Source organism: Myodes glareolus, chromosome 10, assembly GCF_982192425.1.
Source record: "Myodes glareolus chromosome 10, mMyoGla1.1, whole genome shotgun sequence".
Taxonomy (NCBI): domain Eukaryota; kingdom Metazoa; phylum Chordata; class Mammalia; order Rodentia; family Cricetidae; genus Myodes; species Myodes glareolus.
This window is the reverse complement of record NC_142035.1, coordinates 71,509,529-71,530,393: the sequence shown is the minus strand read 5'-3', so window position 1 is coordinate 71,530,393 and position 20,865 is coordinate 71,509,529.

Sequence of the window (20,865 nt, the reverse complement as noted above, 5' to 3'; positions counted from 1 at the left end):
TGACTAATCCAGTTCACAAACATTCTAATTCCAGTGGAGCTAAAATTCCTCATTCATTAGTTAAGGAAGTACTGCTTACTTAAACAAAGAGATTCCAAATTGTCAGTGGATTTACAGACTAGAAGCTTATTTTGACTCCCATTCAACTCAGTTGAGTAGAATTGGAGGAACATGCCTTGGCATTCTATTCCAGACTGTCCTCCGGAGTCCAAGGCTAAGTAGAGAACGTATGGCATCCTTTCGTCTTGGTTTTTCAGGCCTCTTGGAAGGTTGGCTGGCATAAATCAGAGATAAAAGATGTGAACTAAGATCACACAATTTAATTTTTTTTTTATTAACTGACTACATGAGGAAATGTGCTCATTACCTGCATCGGTTTCATACCAGTAGTTAGTCATGTTGCCTAGTTGTACCCATAGCCAGGTGGAAAGTGTAGTATTGACCCTGCTTCTTCCTCCTTGGCAATGATCCTATGTACTGGAGAGGAGAGATCGTTGATGGGAAATGAATCACATCTAAGGCACACATCCTCCTCTGTCCCTGGTTATTCATGTTCATCAGTCATTCCAAGACAGAATGCAAAAGGCATCCCTTTTTCCCATGGGAGAACACCTGGCATTTCATTCAAGCACTGCCTCTGGATCACCCTGGAAACAGAATCTCATGCCATTATACTAACTTTGATGCAGAGCTTACAGATCCATTGGGAAACCCTTTCAGCCTCCCATTTATGTGGAGATGCAAAGAGGTACTTGTCATTGCCATCATGTCACTAGTGATGAAATTACCTTCTGTAGTTTTAACCTTCATAATACTGCTAGCAGTGTTTTCTTCCTCAGAAGAAGATATGCCACTAACATAGTCATTGTCTTACTATGGATGGCATTTAAAGAGTTATTCTTCTAATATATATCGGTAACTCTATGTTTAACTTTTGCCAAGCAAGTCTTTGCTTATAGTTTATTTTGATTTTCCTTTTCTTCAAATCTCACCATATAATTACTGGGAGAAATCTAACACCTGTAAATCAAAGCAGACAAAGAGAAATCATTATTTTGTTTGAACACAGTTGCTATTTAACTTGGGGGTAACAGCTATAGATTGTATATTGAGGACCTCAGTAATCTTCCCATTGCTAGGTGAGTTAGCACTAAACCTAGCATTAAAGGGGACCGCTGGAAATTCCCCTGGTGTGGGGGAATTGTCTGTATTCTGGCAATCATATTTTAAATAAATGCTGATTGGCCAGGCAGGAAACATAGGCGGGAAAACCAGACAGGAAGTAGAGGTGGAACAAAGCGAAAGGGAGTATTCTGGGAAGTAGGAAGCTCCCTCTGCATTCCTGCCCAAATCACCGAGAAGCAAGATGTAACCTGCCCAGCTGTGAAAGATACCAAGCTGTGTGGCTAGCATAGATAAGAATAATGGGTTGGTATAACTTATAAGAGTTAGCAAGAAGCCTGAGCTAGTGGGCCAATCAGTTTTATAACTTATAGAGTTCTCTGTGTGATTTTCTTTGGGGCTTGTCAGCTGTGGGGTATTGGGCAGGATAGAAACCCCAACAAGCAGACCCCTTCATGTTATATTCCCCTTTACTATTCGGAGAATGTGAAGGTATTAGAATTCCTTTAGCCTTGTTATTTCATAATGACATGTGAGCATGAAATCATTTAAACAACATTATCTATTGTTTTGATCAAGAGATCAAAAGTCCTACCTCACTTTGGGGGATGCAGTAGATTTCAAACATACAGACTGATTTCTGCTTGTATTTTGGCCATTAAAGTAGAGAATCACATAAATGGTAGCCAATTAGAGATGTTTACTGATGAGCATGTTCTCAAGTAGTCTCTATTTATGTGACTCTGGGCTTTGCTCTCTGACTGTCTTTTGTCAATGGATATTAATGGTTCATATAATTGGCCCACACCTCAGGAATCAATCTACATTTTGTGACTTAATATTAAGCCACCCTGTGATATGTTATTATGATCTTATTTTGAAGTCTAGGTTGTTTCACTAAAGGAGTGGTGTACAGTTTTACCAAAGTTCTTTGCTTCCTAGCCTTAGCTAACATAGTCAAAAACCTGAGGCTGTTGAACCATCTAGATTCCTCGGCTTTGTCATGTGTTTACAGCTTCAAGGGGATTATGGTAAATACTACCCAAATGCTGCTGAGAAAAATATACATCAAATAACAGATTTTTGAGCATACAAATTGTTGTAACTTTAAACCGCTTAGTTTTGGAATTTTCCGTGGGAAGATAAGTGCTATAGCTACGGGATATTTTAAAAAGTAATCTCCAAGGAATTTTCAGTTCTTGAAATCCTAAGTCTAGCCATCGTCCTTTGTTACTGGCTTCCCATCACATTCTAATTGCCGGGGAGTAAAGTGATTTGCTACCCAAAGTGCTGGGTTCCAGTTAAGTTCTTTTATCACTTTAGTTTTCTGAAAAATCTGAAGTATCTGTTTCCATCTTACTTTTAATGTTCTCATTTTTATAGTAGCTACCCTCAATCCTCTTGCTCTCAAATTTCTTCCAGTTACATTGATAACTTAGATCTAGAGGGGAAGGGGGAATAATTGACAAAACTCTTCCAGTTAGACATTTATATTACTAAATTGGAAGAGTTTTAAGTTTTTAAGTATAAGATATTCAACCTTTAACCTATTTGATAATTGTATTTTCTTTTATGTTTCCATGGTGCTTTTTCTTGACACTCATCTATATAGGTTTGAGTTTCTTATGCTGAAATAAAAATAGGTTATGTTCCACAACAATCAGGCACACTGTTGAGCTGTGATTCTTAATAGTTCTAAATTTATGATTTTAAGGTATTTTACTACTCTATGTGAGCTGCAAGTTCTTGATTCTACCATTGTATTTGCCTTTGCACAGTTATAAGCAGGGAGCATTAATGAAAACGTGCAATTCCTTAGGCAGTTCCTGCAAGACATGGTACAAACTCAGTGAATGGTAATGATCACAATTGTTACTATCAAGACTAAGAATAATAATTTAAAAAATAATTATCCCCCAAGCATATTCTTCCAACCATGTCAGAAGCTCATTGACCTACTCTTATGCATTTTGAAAAATTGATATGATTTATTTCTCCCATTTTTTATGGAAGTTGAATGTCATTGGAAGATTAATGATAATAAGAGTAGTTTTCTGAAAAATCTGAAGTATCTGTTTCCATCTTACTTTTAATGTTCTCATTTTTATAGTAGCTACCCTCAATCCTCTTGCTCTCAAATTTCTTCCAGTTACATTGATAACTTAGATCTAGAGGGGAAGGGGGAATAATTGACAAAACTCTTCCAGTTAGACATTTATATTACTAAATTGGAAGAGTTTTAAGTTTTTAAGTATAAGATATTCAACCTTTAACCTATTTGATAATTGTATTTTCTTTTATGTTTCCATGGTGCTTTTTCTTGACACTCATCTATATAGGTTTGAGTTTCTTATGCTGAAATAAAAATAGGTTATGTTCCACAACAATCAGGCACACTGTTGAGCTGTGATTCTTAATAGTTCTAAATTTATGATTTTAAGGTATTTTACTACTCTATGTGAGCTGCAAGTTCTTGATTCTACCATTGTATTTGCCTTTGCACAGTTATAAGCAGGGAGCATTAATGAAAACGTGCAATTCCTTAGGCAGTTCCTGCAAGACATGGTACAAACTCAGTGAATGGTAATGATCACAATTGTTACTATCAAGACTAAGAATAATAATTTAAAAAATAATTATCCCCCAAGCATATTCTTCCAACCATGTCAGAAGCTCATTGACCTACTCTTATGCATTTTGAAAAATTGATATGATTTATTTCTCCCATTTTTTATGGAAGTTGAATGTCATTGGAAGATTAATGATAATAAGAGTGGTAATTATTGAGCAGTCATTACGTGACAGGCACCATTACAAACATTGTACCCAAATTAACATGCTGAACACCCACAAGAGCACTTTGAGAGAACAAAGTGATATTTTTGTCCTTTTTTTTTTTTACAACAGAGAAACTAGATATGCAATTATGCTAAGACACAAACTGACTAAGAGCAGTCTAGCTGATGGGCCAGAGTCTTGAATTACCCAAGGGACACAACTTTGAAATCTGTACACAAATTGAACTTAGCTATGTTTTCCACTTCTGAATTCATTTGGTGAATAGGTATTTCTGATATCAACACCAAATTTTTTATTTAAGTCAGTTTGACTTTTGTCCTGCATTGGGACTTTGATTTGTCATATATGGTATTTTATTATAATTTCAGTTCAACAAAGAATCATCCTTTGTTCCATATCAATGAATACATCACTTCCAACAAATTTGCTGTTATTTTGATCATAAGTATGATCACATTTTGGGGTTTCCATGTTGAGTTCATTCATGCCTCCATCCCCTGAGTGCAGTACATAGAACCTACAGTGAGTTATAGACATGAGCCTAGGAATATAGAATCAAGAGCCATTAATTTACTCCACTAACCCTTCAACGAGGCCTGCAGGTAAACCAAAACTCAGAACTATTTTCTTCATGCTTCTTATTTCATTCAGTCATTTGCACAAACTGTCCTTTAATGAGACTTTAGTGTCCTACAACCAGCTTACAATGTCCACTGGTATAAATTAGTTTCCAGGAAGCTGCTGGGAACCTCAGTAGATGCCTCGGAAGGTGAGAACAATAGAAGACTTGTAGCTCAACTCTAAGAAAGATGTCAGGTTATAATGACTGTGAAAGTTCTGGCATGACATTTTAAAGTGAAGTATAGTCTGAAACCTTCTCCAATCTTTTAATTTCTCTTCTCTAAAAAGTTTGAAGCCCTTGAGTCACAAGTCACATTTTATTTTCAACCAAACTTTTCCCCCCTCTCTTCAAATCCTGATTTGAAAAGGTTATGTCAACGCATATTACTCTAGGGCAAAATAATACAGTATGAGTTGGTCAATGTGTCCCAAGATTGCATACTGCAAATTGGATTTCAGAGGAAGTAGGAAATAAGCATTTTAAAATCATGATTTTTTTACTTTTTTTATTTTACTAAAAATAGATTCTATTCTCATACAATATAACCTGATTATTGTTTCCCCTCCTCCTAACCCCTAGTTCTTCACCATCTTCCCTCACCTCTGGATCCACTCCCTTCCTGTTCTGTTTAGATAATAACAGGGTGTTTGGATAACATTTCAACATGTCAAAATAAAATATAATCAGATGAAGCAAACACTATTTTATTGAAGTTATACATGGCAACCCAGCAAGAGGAAAAGGGTCTCAAGAGCAGGCATAGATAAGAGTCAAGAGAGCCATTCATCCTCACAGTCAAGAGTTCCATAAAAACTATAAGCTAAAAGTTACAAAATATATGCAGAGGACCTGGTGAAGGCCAATATACGTCCTGTGTTTGTTGCTTCAGTCTCTGTGAGTTCACATTGACCTTGTTTAGTTGATTCAGAGTGCTTTGTATTTCAAGTATCCTTCATTCTCACTGGCTCTTACAATCTCTCACCCTCCTTCCACTTCCACAGAATTTCTTGAGCTCTGACGGGAGGGATTTTATGAAGACTGTCAATTTACACTCTTTCTCTGAAAATGATCTATACATTTAGCAGAATATCATTAAGAACCATTTATGTATCTATCTCTGTATCTATCCCTGTTTTATGCACCTATCTATGTATTTATCTATGCCTATCTATCTATCTATCTATCTATCTATCTATCTATCTATCTATCTATCTATCTATCTATCATCTATTTTGAGCAGTGGTGTTTTGTTTACCCTAGATTACTAGGCTATCTAGACTCTGGATTTTTTCTAGTTCATCCATTTGTCTGCAAATTTCATAATGTCATTTTTTATAGTAATTGTAGTATTCTATTATATAAATGTACCATATTTTCTCTAACCATTCTTCTGTTGAGGGGCATCTAAGTTTTTTCCGCTTTCTGGCCATTGTGAATAAAGCCACAGTGAACATGACTGAGCAAGTTTCCTTGTGGTATGACGGAGCATACTGTGGGTATTTGCCCAAGAGTGGTATAGCTGGGTTTTTAGGGTAGATCAATTCTAAACTTTCTGAGAAACTACCATATTGATTTCCATAGTGGCTGTGTATGTTTGCACTCCCACCAGCAATAGAGAAGTGTTCCCCTTGTTCCACATCCTCACAAGCATGAGTTGTCATTCGTGATAATATTTTAGCCATTCTGACAGGTGTAAGATGGAATCTCAAAGTAGTTTTTTGATTTGAATTTTCTTGATCACTAAGGCTGTTGAGCATTTATTTAAGTTTTCTTTCAGGCTTTTATGATTCCAGTACTGGTAAGTCTCTGTTTAGATCTGTACTCCATTTTATAAATGGATTGTTTGGTTTTTTGATACTTAGTTTCTTGAGTTTTGTATATATTTTAGAAATTAGTCCTTAATTTGGTGTGGAATTTTCCATTCCGTAGGCTGCCACTTTGTTCAACTGATAGAGTCCATTGCCTTACAGAAGGTTTTCATTTTTGTGAGGTTGTATTTATTAATTGATCTTAGTGTCTGTGATATTGGTGTTCTGTTCAGAAAGTTGTCTTCTGCTCCAAAGTATTCAAGGATATTATCCAATTTTCTTTCTTTCTATCAGGTTCATGGTAACTGGTTTTATCTTGAGGTCTTTGGTTCGTTTGTACTTGAGTTTTGTGCATGGTGATAAATATGGATCTATCTGCATTCTTCTACAAGCAGACATTCAGCTTCAGTAACACCATTTATTAAAGATAGTGTCTTTCTTTTAAGTGTATTTCTGGCTTCTTTATTAAAAGTGGATGTTCACATGGGTGTAAAATTACATCTGGGTCTTCAATTCCCTTCCATTGATCAAACTGTCTGATATGTCAATATTGTGGTGAGAGGCAAGCAAGCAGATGTGACACTGGAACAGGAGCTGAGAACACACAACTCTTATGTGTGAGTTGAAGCACACACAAACACACACACTCACATACAAACAGACACATAGAAAGAGAGAGAGTGAGGGAGAAAGAGAGAGAGACAGAGAGAGGTTCTGGTCTGATATGGGTTTAAAACTCACCCCTAGCAGTATGCCTCCAACAAGGTCACACCTCCTAATCCTTCCTAAGAGAGTTCTACCATCTAGGGACCTAGCATTGAAGTATATGGGCCTTTAGTGGTCATTTTCATTCAAACCACCATAGAAGCTTAGCTAGGAGGCTTTGATTGATGTTTCCTTCTTCCTTGACCGCTCCCCATCTTTCTCTTCATACTTCTTTCTCTGATTTTTGCTTATTTTTTGAGACAGGGTCTCATTAACAGGCCATCATCAAACTCAGAAACCTCCCGTCTCATCCTCCAGAATGTCTAATTTCAATATGTTCCACCACTCTGAACTTTCTCTTCCTTTTTTCATTTTAAAAACAGTGTGTGTGTGTGTGTGTGTGTGTGTTTCTGTTTTCAACCATACTTGGCCGAGTGCTGAATAAAGCAAAACACAAATGCAGAAATAAAACAAAACCAACCAACCAGTGTGACCACATTTGGTAAGTTTTCTTTTCCTGCATTTCTCTATTGAAAAGAAGCAATAACAGGACTAATGGAGAGAGGTACAGAAGTGGGAAGCAAGGGTGATGGTGAGAAGAGTATGTAATAGGCCTGTGTGAGGATATCATCATCATTCTGCATGCTTACTAACAATACTTTTGAAATAAACTAAAGATTTTTCGAGAAAGCTGATTTTTTTCCCTTTGAAACTAGATATGGCATTTTAACCTCCACCTTAATTTAGGTAGGCTTGTGTAATTAATTTGTGGCCTATCTTAAGACATTCAGCTTTTTTTTTTTAAATTCATGACCAGTATTTTCCTATAGGGCATTGATCAGAATTTAGCCAAGATAATTTGAACTTTTCTCTTTGAAAGTTCTCAAATACCTTGACATTTCCCATTTTTAAGTTCCCTCTCTAAACTTCAAAAATCTTCTTCCCTACATGGTTTTCTTTCTAGTTTCATGACATGCATGCACGCACACACACACACACACACACACACACACACACACACACATATTAAAATTCAGGATCTACATGTGAGAAAACTCACGGTATTTGTCTCAATGATTGTTGCATTTTTCCCTCAATAATTTCCAGTTCCACCCACTTTCCTAAAAATTTTATAATATTATTTTATGTAGGAATAAATTCCATTTTGCATACGATATATTTTCTTTGGGTATCCTTCTCTTGGTAGATCTATAGGCTACTCCACTTCTTAGCTATTGTGAATAGTGAAGCATTGAATGTGGATATGGAAACATCTCTTCATAGGCCCTAAAGTAAGCCATGTATGCGCTCAGATGTGCTGCCGGCTGTCTTCTGCAACCTATAGGGGGTAGGCATGCAGAACGTGTAGCTCACCTCTGTGATTCAAAGAAGTTAAATCAGTGGCCCTTTCTTGCCGAGAGGGATTTCATATTAGAAACTGACTTTCTGATGGAATTGCCTGGTTTGAGGTTATGTGCCTACCAATGACAACCTTCTCTTTAGCAATCTGGGGGTGACCTTTCTGTATGAAGGGCTTTCTCTGGCCTGTGCTCCAGGGAGTGCCGCACCTGCCTGTGTTGGCTTTTGTTCTATGAGGTTTCATGCGAATACAACAGTGAGTTCCTACGGTACTTTTGGGTTTCTCTGTATCTCTTTCAAGCAGAGCTGGAGGAGACACCACTCTACCCTTGCAGGGCACCCACAGAGAACCTTGTACAGAGTCCTGGGCCACAGTTCTGTATTTGTCTCCTCAGTTTACTCTGCTCAGCATATGTCTCTACACACTGTATCTTGACTCTGATTGTATCTCCAGAGAATTTTTCCTTAGCCCACTCTTTTCTTCGAGTGCATATTCTAATAAAGAGAACACCTTTCTGACAGTTATTGTTGATCCCAGATTGGTGCAAGCAGTGTAATGTGGCTAGTGCTGTTCAGGCTGCTTTGCAGAGATTATCCGACTTAGGCTTAATTCTTTTCAATTTTCAGCTCTTACTATTGTAGGCATAGGGTTTATTATATCTTATCATAACTTATTTCTTTCACTGGGTACCACAGAAGTAACTTTCTAATCTACCACCTTACCAGGAAATTGAAAGTCTGATTCTAAAGTGTCTGATCCAAAACAATACTGGGAGCTATGTAGTGGAATTTTAGAGATTTGTTTCAAATATAAAAATGATTACACTGATCAGATGAATAGACAGTGTAAATACCAAAAGGAGAAAGAGAGTAATGGTTCAGGTACAAGGAGAATTCTTATATCTGTCCAATTGTTTCATTAACTCAAATTTTAAAAAAGGATTTTTCCTTTGTCCAAGAAAATTCACTATAAGAAAATATAATTTTCAATAAAAAGGAAGTTAAATATGACAATATTATGTTTTCTGAAACTACAGAAAATTCATTTGTATGTTTCTTCTTAGCTTATCCCAAAGTTGGCTTCAATGAATAGATTTAATTTCTTGTGATTGTAGCCAGAGATACCCTAACTTCCATTTTATTGCAGTAGGCATAGCCAGTTTCAAAATCAATAAAAAAAGTGCATCCTACAGTAGTTTTCTAAAGAAATCCAAGGCAACTTGTTAAGATATCAAAGCTGCAGTAGACCGTGTAAAAGATGTCCTCGTGGGAATAAAAGTGCAGCCTTGGAATCTTTTCCAGACTGATTTAGATTTCACAATCCAGTTTCCAGGATTGTGTGATCTTGGCCAAGAAATCATACACAAGACTCATTTAAGCTCAAGACAGACCAAACGCCAGCTTGAAGTGGACAGGGACAGGCAAAAACTAAGTCTATTCCTGCCCCCTCCCTCCCAGTTCCATGAACTTTTGGCAAATGGTAGTTTCTGGGAGAGGGAAAGTAGGGTTTCATGAGTAGGCACCATGGCAAGCTGACCATGCTCCAGCAGAAGGCCACACATTCAAGAAAATATGGGCAGCACAAATTAGATTTCAGTGGTTAAAAATGATTTACAAAGGACAAAACTTTGCATGGTAAGGAAGTTGGGGGATGTAGAAGGAGCAGTGGGCCGCTTCCTGCCACCTGCCTCCCAGCTAGCTTTACCCCTGAAATAATTACACGGAAACTGTATTCATTTAAGCACTGCCTGGCCCATTATCTGTAGCCTCTTTTTGGCTAACTCTTACATATTGATCTAACCCATTTTTAATAATGTATGTAGCACCACGAGGTGGACGCATACCAGGAGGATTCTAACCTGTGTCTGTCTCAGAGAAGAGAGTCATGGCGACTGCCTGCCTCTGCTTTCTTTCTCCCACAATTCTGTTCTGTCTACTCCACCCACCTAAGGGCTGGCCTATCAAAAAGGCAAAGGCAGTCTCTTTATTAACCAATGAAAGTAACATGACCTTTCTCCATCAGGGGGATGGATCTGGGAAGAGTTCAGGCCGTGAATATGACTGAAAGGCAATGTTTAAGATTCTAGAAGAATTAAAAGATGAAAAGAAATCATGAGTCCTCCTAAGTGGAAGGCAACATGGTTTGTCACATAGCTTACTTAGGGAGAGATATACAGACTTAGGCTATTGGGCCAAACTTCTTTATTTTATATATAAACTGTGGACATTTTTAATGAAGGATAAGATATATTTGCTGTCATGCCAATGGTGTTAGTAGAAGAAGTGATATCCATGCAAAGCCTGGCATATAGTAAGAACAACATAGTGAAAATGAGATTGTCAATCAAATTTAGGCAGCCCTTAAAGTCAGGTGAGACTCTTCTGAATTCCGGTATTTCTTTTCAATAGGTTGTCCACGAGAAAAGTCTGGATGCTGAAATTTAACTTTAGCACATGAGGCATGAGTCTGGCTCCAGAATGATCTTTCATTATACACTGTCCTATAACCCTTGGTTATCTGAATTTCAATGGTCTGAATTCTTTCAAGCCAGAGTTTATGTCTTCTGCCACTCTGTCAATAGTAATTGGTATAAAATCAATGGTTAATACAACTTGAGCTAATGCTAATGAATACCCACTCATTTTGTAGTTCATCTTCCTAAAGTCATGTACAAAAAGAAAAATCTGTAGATATTACAGGCAAACAAAAATGGGCATTACTGGACAGTTAAAGTCATGGTTATAGCATCTAAACCTACTAAAGTGGCATTATGTATAGAGAGCAGTTCCAGAAAACATGCTTCTTCATGATCCACTGTGAATTACCGTGATTGTTTAGGTAGGATAGAAAAACATGCCTAGAGAAAATTGAGCATCCTTGCAAGACTATAGGAAAGAATCATCACATGGTTAGGCACAATACATGAACATTCATAAGGATTTGGATGGGTACTAATATCTAGAAGATGACTCACAAATCAGACCCCAAAGAATGGATGGGACATGCAGAGTTGTAAACTGAAAAGTCATTGAGCAGAAAATCAAACATTTCTTTGTTTCTTGTTTTTATTTATGAACCAACAGCCAACTTCAGGAAGCCCAAGGGCACTTTCGCAGCAGGGACAGCCTCAGTCCCTTAGCTTAATAGTGCCAAAAGAATTGGTTTCAGACTTTTGTTCATTTTTTCTCTGTGGCATTTTCCCCACTTAGAGGAAGCAGGGAAATACACCTCATTGTGCTTTGAAGCACGCCATGGGTATTGTTGCAATTTAGTAAGGATTATTACTCTAAGGGGTAATAAAGCATCAGGAGTAATAGCATTGTGATAGCTTGGTACATGAAGACAGATACAAAACCACCCAGAAATACGGAGCTTTTGATCCATTTATCAAAGCACTTTTAGATTCAAGTCAGAGACCAGAGAAAAAAAATCAGAGTAGGTTAATCCATATCTAGAATCCTTTAATAAATAAATCATTTCAGTGGGATGTGAGAGACTTGTTTCTTCCTTGCCTTTCTTTGTTTAGCAACTCACAAGAGTCCGTACCCTTTCAATCCATTTAATGAGTACTGGGTTTATATGCTTAATTAGTCCCTGATGTCATATTAGGCATGGATTTGGGGGGATTGTATTATTTGTTCAAAACATGCAAAGAAAGGAGAAAAATGCTTTCCTTTGTCTAAAAATGAATCTCTGCTGCAGAGAATCCTTTATTTTTCTCAAACTTTCCTTTCTTTTATATAGTTGTTCTTTGTATGAGTCACTTTCTTTGTTGCTGTAACAGAACCTTAAGGAAACGACCTAAGAGGGCAAGCATTTATTTGGTCTCATAGCTTCAGGACATACTACCCATCAGAACCAGGACAGCAAGGTGGGACAGCTCAGTCTGTGACTATAGGAGCTGGGTATGTTCATTTTGTGATGAATCATGAAGCAGAGTCAGGTTTAACCCTTAAGACAAGTCTAGTGGCCAGGTCTGTCAGATAGGACTTTGTTCCCCAAAGTTCTACAGCATCTCCAAATGACATCCCCTGTTGGCCATCAAGCATTCAAAGACATGAGCCCTGTCAGGTTGTTTTACACACCAACTGACTTAGTGTTCTATTGCTGTGACCTCCACTGACCATGACAACTTGCAGAAAGGGAAGCATTTAACTGGGACTGGCTTATCATTTCAGAGGTGTAGTTCATTATTGTCATGATAGGAAGATGGTGACATGCAGGCAGACATGGTGCGGGGGAAGGACATGAGAGTTCTAAATATGGAAGAGCAGACATAGGAAGAGAGGGAACCACTGGGTCTACCTTGGTTTTCTGAGACCTCAAAGTCCACTCCCAGCGATACTCTTCTCCAACAAGGCCACACTCCCTAATACTTCTAAGTAGTTCCCACCCCCCCACCCCTGATGACTAAACATTTTTAAATATGAGCCCCTGGAGGTCATTCTTATTCAAACGACCATTGCAAAAATTACATTCTTTGTTTAAATTTGGCTAATTTTATTTTCTGGAAGACATGGATATTGGACAATTATAGCAGAATACTCAGCATCTTTTCAAAAATATTTAATTACCCTTCACAAACAGATTCAAATTTTCTTGCAATGAAACATAAATTGTCATTTTGTTTAAGCAATATAAGCAGCTCTGTGAAAATAAATATTTGTATGGTATGTCAGCCTTTGGCCTATTATCAGAAAGATGCAAATTTTTATCAGTTTCACTGCTTTGGTGGAACCAGATTCATTTTGAGAAGTTGAGAGAAAATACCATGGCTTCTCTATATCTGGATTTCTATTATCAACACATGTAATAATATGTGCAAAAGTAATCTGAATATCCAAAGGAGGCAGTAGCTAAGATCAAGCAAGGTGATGTCATGCAGTGTTCATATCTGTATTGTTAAGGGGAGCATGTCTTTATCTCTGTGTTCATTTATTACTTGGTTTAAGAGTCAGTACCTTTATCCCATTTTAATTACTTGCTACCTTTTCTCCTTTGCATTATTGCAGCAGACTTTTTCTTTTCGATCACTAACCAGCCTCCCAGTCATTACATGGAGGCTTGTTATTGGTTATGAATGCTCAGTCTTAGAGGTTCATTTCTTGGTAGCTCTTCCAATTTAGCCTGTTTCTCTCTATCACTGTTTTGCTTTGGGACTTTTAACCTTTCCCTCTTTCCATATGTCCTACATTCACTGTTTCTTAGGTCTAACAGATGGCTGTCTGGCTTCTGGTCCTGGCATGTCCCTCCTTTTCTCCCGCATTCTCTCATCCTTCTCTTATCAAACCTGATTTCTCTTTCTATTTATTCTTCCTACCTATCTGCCCCACCTACCTAACCTTCTCCTGCCTGGCTATTGGCTGGTCAGCTTTTTATTGGACCAATTGAATGCCTTAGGACAGCAAGGTAATACAGCAACACATCTTTTCATATTAAACAAATGCAGCATAAATAAATGCAACACACTTTCACATAGTTAAAGTAATATTTCACAACACATTGTTTTATTTGATCTTGTTTTTTAAATTTATTCTCCAAATATTTTTTGAGGTAACGTTCTGTATCATATTTTAAGTGTGAAAATGGGGTTTTCCCTGGTTTGTCTGTGCTGTGGGTCCCAGGAACAACCCCACCTTGCCTTTGCACAGGCAAACTGGGTGGATAATAACATAAACAAGTTGAATTTTTCTGTGAGGAAGAGCTTTTGTCAGAGGAATGCACTCATGACCGGAGTAAGAGTGAAGGCCTAGAATCTTCTCTTAGATTCCCATTTTGTCAATCTGTAAATTTTGGAGAGAAAAAAAATCACAAATGATTTAGTGCTGGGTTAAGGAATCTGCTGATTTGAATGAAAATGATCCCCATAGGCGCCCATGTTTGAATACTTGGTTCCCAGTTAGGGGAACTGTTTGGGAAGGACTAGGAAGTGTGGCCTTTATTGAAGGAGGTGCTTCACGGGGGTTGAACATTAAGGATTCAAAGGACTTCCATCATTACCAGTTTACCTTTCTGCTTCCCATTTGTGGATCCAGATGTGAGTTCTCAGCTGTTTCTGCCACCATGCCTTTGATTCACCACCATGGACTCTAACCCTGTGAAACCAGAAGCTCAACTGAATGCTTTCTTTTGTAAATTATCTTGACCATGGTGCTTTGTCACAGCAATAGAGAAGTTACAGAGAAGTTACCAGTGGAAAGAGGTAAGGTAGTTGGTTGATCTCAGTTATTGTTTTAATATATGATATATATATATATAATTTAACATATACTATGTATAACAAGGAAAAATAAATTTCTTAAGAAGCCATTGTTAACAGTCACATATATGTTTATCTAGGACCTATAAAGATATTGCCTTCTGATAATTTTATGTGTCTATATGCCATACATAAATGACATATACATATCTGAATATATGTAGTACATAAAACATGTTGTACATTAAGTTATGTAAACATATAGCACATATAAAACAAATATATTCTTGTAATATTATATTACTGGTTAGCATATATATTAACATGGAATTCAATAAAATTGACCATTTCTTTAATATTCTATTGGTAACTTTATTCATAGATTTTCAAAGTTTATTTTATTAAAGTTGAATTGTAATAAACATCCTCATTTCTAAATTTACAGATAATAATTTTCTATGGAATGTGCTTTCTTTTTCCTAGTATGGTTTAATTCACAACCCCTCTGGCTTTCATCCTGTGTTGCTCTATTTCATGAAGTCTGCTTTTAGTGTCTGAAGACCTTGGCTTTATCAGCCATTCCAGATCCCCAAATCAGTCCTTGATCTTGACAGCAGAGCTGGTTTCTTCCCATTAGTTTTAAGCTTTGGCATGCACCCGCGGACACAGCTTCCACTGACATCTGGCTTCATTCCCTCCTGACCATTTTGTGAAATAGCTGAAGTGCAGTGTAGCCTAAGCTTGGCTGGGTTGTTCAATCTTGCTTGAATTTAAATACATGGCAGGAATGGAGCAATTATCCAGAAGGTCATGTTCAGAATATTGAAGCCTCTGGGGCCAAAATAAAGAGCTTGAACCCCTTGTTTTCGATACTATGACCCAAGGTAAGTTCTTTAAAACAGGATTTACTTTGGGTAGATTAACTTGGAGATTGTGTATAAAATAAAACAGACAAAGGGAAAGCCTAACGAATAGAGACTGACAAAGTGGTGTGTAGCCAGGGTGTGTTGTAAAATAAAAATCGAGAGTGTTAAGCTTCAAACCCGGAACAAAATGTTGTGGTGTCCATTTAACATATCACAGCAGACCTGGCTGCCAGGTTCTCCCAGCATCCCTCAGTTCCTACCTGTTGCAGAGTAGGGATCAGAACATACCTTGTCCTCTACCCTGGATTCTCCAACCCCAGGGACTGGGCTATCCTTCCCCCGGAGACCCTTCTCTATATAATCCAGACATTCTGATTACCCTTCCCCTCTGGTGCCTTTGAACTTCTGGCCAAGGCTCCTGGTTCCTGTCTCATCCTTCTTCCTTTTTCCCCTCCTCTCCCCACATGGCCTCTGTCTGGTCTCGTCCACTCTGTACTCTCCCAGATGTCTCTGCTTCTGACTATGTGTATTTATCTACATTAAACCTTCTTCTTCTCCATACCCAGGAGAAATCAGTCCTTTCCTTTCTTTTTAATTTCTGTTTTTACTCACTGAGAAATACTGGAAAAGGAAGAAGTTGATTTTAAATAATGGATTTGATAGGACTTGAGGAAGATGTCATGTCATTTGTGTTATGTAGAATGTTCTCTGTGCCGTGTCACACCAATATACGACACTGACATTTTTTCATGTAGTCCTTTACACAATGTGTGGGGGCATAAACTATGTTTCTAATTTTAAAACTAAAGAAGAAGGAAAAAAACAGATTAGAAAGATTAAGTAAGTTGCCTGATGTCATACAGCTAAGTGGCCTGGGCTTTCTGTTTGCTTCAAATTTCAGTGTTTGGTCCCTTAATTGAGTTAATGTGGAAAGTAATAGCAAAGATTATAAAAAAGAGAGAGAGAGAGAGAGAGAGAGAAAAGCGGTAAGCTGTTGGTAATGACCATCTAGAGGAGCTATTTCTTAGGGGAAATCATTCTTTTAAACTGTAATTAAAAGTCCAGTGGCTGCCTCTGATTTCTAGGAAACAGTGCTTTCTGCTGTACAATAAATTGGAATTACCAGTCTGCCCTCCCTTTCCTCTCTACACATCCTTCCCAGACCTTCCCAGTGCAGTTTTCATGAAATTGAGCAGCTTGCATTGTTAGAACTCTGTCTAAATTGTGATTGCAGAATTAGCCCCCTGCTGTTGTAACTCTGGGGCTGTGAAACGAAATCCCATGATAGACTCACAGCCACCCAGTTGATGCAGAATTTTTTTTTCAGTTGCTGTCTCTTCCCATACAAACAAATCTCCTGCCAAAAAATATTTATTAAGTCCTAGTATAAAGTATTCGTCTAGATTTGTTCTTGATGGCAGGAACTATTAAGGTGGAAACAGCTTTGCTGCTGAAGATATGGCCATGCAAAAGGGGATTGGCAGTATTAAGCACAATACCTATTTTAGACTTGTCAATATACACAAAAGTTTTCATTAACCTGTTAAAATAGGGGATTGGCCTTTAAAACAGTGGTCACTTGAGAGAGTCAAGATCCCAAGCCTGAAGAGAAAACCTATCTCAAATAAAACCCAAAACAATGACAGCAAAAACGTTTGCTAAAACCTACTCTCAACACAATGAACAACATTTCATTTTCTAGCATTTTAACTCTGTTTCACACCCCCCCCTCTATTTCTATCTCTCTGACAGGGGCTTATGGATACTAGTCTCTTCTCACTATGTGATCAAGGATGACTTGGTAACCTAATCCTCCTACCTCCACTTCTGTAGTGCTGGAATTAAAAGTTTGCACTACCGTGTATGGACTTTAGGGTTCTGGGAAGTAAAAGTGTGTGTGTGCTCAGACAGAACTCTACCAATTGACCTTCCTCACCAGCCCCTATTTCACTTCTTAAAAAGTTCATTTCCTTTAGCGTTTATTAATTATTCTCAATAATGTTTCTGCTTTTTAAGGATTGGTCTATGCCCCACCTGTAACATTAATTACAAATGGTTCTGTACCGACTGTTCCAGGAATGACAAACCAGTCTGTGTTTCAAAAATTTGTTTATAACCATCTTGTAACCATACTTTTGTTTCAGAAAGTTATATGGCCACCTTGCAGCCACCTCTTTGTTTCAGAAGATCATTGTGACTAATTTGTTATGCTTAAATTCTGCTCCTATAACTCTACCTAGTTTGCCAGCCAAATCCCCCATTTGGAAACCTGTACCATGGAGAAAAGAAAAAAACCTTGTCTTCTTTACATCCAAGGCTGACCTCTCAAACCACACCTTTTGGGGGAGGTAGCCCATATATACAAATAATAAAAGCTTGTTTGAATTAACTGCACCTTAGTTAGTTTGGTCAGGATGAATTGGATTGGTGGTCTTTATCCTCCCCTCTTGGGGATTAATACTCTCCCACTCAAGCCTGTCATCATCAGTATGGAGTTAGTCTTCTCCTTTAGCCTCTTCTCCCACTTTCTCTTCCTGTCTCAGTGGATGGCAATGTCATTACTCAGTATGAGATCAAATTTGTGCCCATTCTACCGCTTTCTCATTGCTACTTCCTATTTAACATTAGACGCTATTGTTTCTCTCTTTTTTTTTTACTATATATCCTTATAGAATTTCATGTGTTATCCATATGTGGGTGCATCTATTGACCTACCTAAAATTCATCCACTGACTAACTTATCTACTCTTTATGTATTAGTTCCTTTTCTGTTGCTTTGGTGAAACTCCATGTTCAAGGCCAGTTATGGAAGAGAGCTTATTTTGGTGTATGGTTCCAGAGGGATGAAAGTACATCAAGGTGGTGGAGCCTAGCAGGAAACAGCAGTATGGTGTCAGGAGCAGGGACTTAAGAGCTCCTCTCTTCAAATCAAACATAGAGCAGATGCAGAGACAGTAAACTAGAAGTGGGGTATGGCTTTAAACTCTTGAATTCTATGAAAATAACACACTTTCTTCAGCAAGGCCAGACCTCCTTAACCTCCCCAAGCAGGACCATGAACAAACATTTCAGCCCATAGGAAACATTCTTTCTTACCTCCATAGTTTATCAGTATCTATTTATAATCTATTTAATATTTGATTTGTCAAAATGATGCATAAAATATCCTGATATTTATTTTCTTATTAATTAAAAGAATGAATGTTTGGTTGAAAAAACAAGAAAATTAGCCAGTCATGACATATCAGAACCAAACCTTCTGGTGGCTGTGTCAGAGGAGCAACAGGGGCACTTAAGTTCAAGGTATCAGCCCTGCAGAAAGAAGCTCTCTGATGGCTCAGTCTTGGACAGGCAAGGCTCTAAGACCACAGAATGTCTCTGCTTTGCTTTTATATATTTGCTACCATAATATTTCTCTGTTATCTGGTGTGGTGTTATCTGATGTGGGTAGACCCCCACTGCCTGAAATGTAGTGTGTTAATCTCATGGAAACATCCCACTCTATTGGGCATTTTTTCTCCTTGGATTGTCATGGAGATGAATTCTCCCTACGCTGTACTGTCTAATTGATAATGATAATATTAACTTATACAGAGTTTTGATAAATAAAAACAGATACAGGGAAATGCTACACAGTCAGGACCTCTGACTGTTGTATGAGGAGGAGCAGTGGGCTGTGTCCTACCACCCAGCTAGCTTATACCTGAAATAACCACACAGAAATTGTATTAATTAAATTATTGCCTGACTCATTAGCTCTAGCCTCTTATTGGATAACTCTCACATCTTGATTATCCCATTTATATTAAATCTGTGTATCACCACGTGACTGTGGCTTACCGGCAAGAGTCTAGCCTATGTCCATCTCAGGCAGGAGATTCATGGCATCTGCCACTCTACCCTTTTCCCCAGCATCCTGTTCTGCCTTCCCCACCTACCTGAGTTCCTCCTTATCAACTAGGCCAAGGCAGTTTTTTTCAAAACCAATGAAAGCAGCACAAACACAGAAGGACTTCCTGTATTATATGAGTTTCATCTAAGGAATTGGATAGGTTGTAGCTCAAGTTAATGAGTAAGAAAAACAATCAAGTTCCCAGGAGCCAGGCAGGCTCTAATTTTCTTGGTGCTGGAAGATGAGGTTATAGGTTTCAGTGTGCACCATTAGCTGAAACAAAACCTTAAAATAACTTCAGGTTAGTTCAGATGTTTTGATAACAGCTTTGAGATAAAAATTCCTAGAAAACAATATAAAGTTCTCAAGAAAACATAGATGAGGTCATAAATACAAAACATTCCAATTTTTACTAGATAATGCATTTTCTTGCTAGGGTTGGTTGACGATCAAAGGTGATAATTAATTCCTTATACCATTTTTCCCCTCAATCTCCTGACATAAATATCTATTAGTGAGAGGATATGTACCCTAAAGATTTAAAGTAGAGCTGTCTGATTCTTTTTCATATATAAAAGTTTACATTTGCAGTTTAAGATTCTGCATAAGATTACCTTTTAAGGTAAGCAATAAAGTAATTGGCTCTTGCTTTGTAACTACAAAATGTAGGCTGCCAGTCAGTGAAAGACCTGACAAGAATACCTTGTTTACCACACGGTTACTCTGTAACAAGTTTCTTGGGTATGAATGTATGTGGGTTCTTGGGACAATTTGTTTTTCACCTGTAATACGTAAAGGTAATACGTAAAGTGTTTCATCATGTGAGAGACATGGAAGATATGGAAAGCCTGTTTTTTTGTTTTTTTTTTTTTTATCCTTGTAATCATGCACTTGAAAAGCAGACTGTAACCACAGTGTAATTTTTATATTACCTGAAAGATTTTTGCTGGGGGTATATAAGCTGTAAGAGAGAGAACAGAGTTAGAGTTAGATAGAATTAAAATGGGCTAGAAGGAAAATATCAAGAAGAAGAGAGTTAAAATGAGTTAAAAGGAAAACATCAAGAGAAGAGGGAGAGAGTTAGAAGGAACTAGAAGGGAAGCATCAAGAAAAATATAGAGTTAGAAAGAAAACATCGAGAATGAGAGTAGGAAATCGTCAGAAAGATAAAGAATAGAGAATGCAAAAGAAGACTAAAGAAAAGGTCTGAAGGAAATCACTGAGAAAGTGTGTGAGTGTCTTTTTACCTACCGTCCTCAGACAGAAAAGTCTAGTATATGCCAACACTGCAGATTCCTTTTGAGCCCTGTGCTGTCTGGGGGCTGGCCCCATAAGCAGCAATCAAACCTCTGTGGTTAAGTGAAATCAGTTGAGGCTAAGGGCACTGGGTGAATATAAGCGAAGGTACAAAATGTTTTTGAGCATCTATCTACTGCCTGCTCAGTTCCATCTGTGCCCTCAGTTATCTGACTTTTATGCAATTCAAATTCTG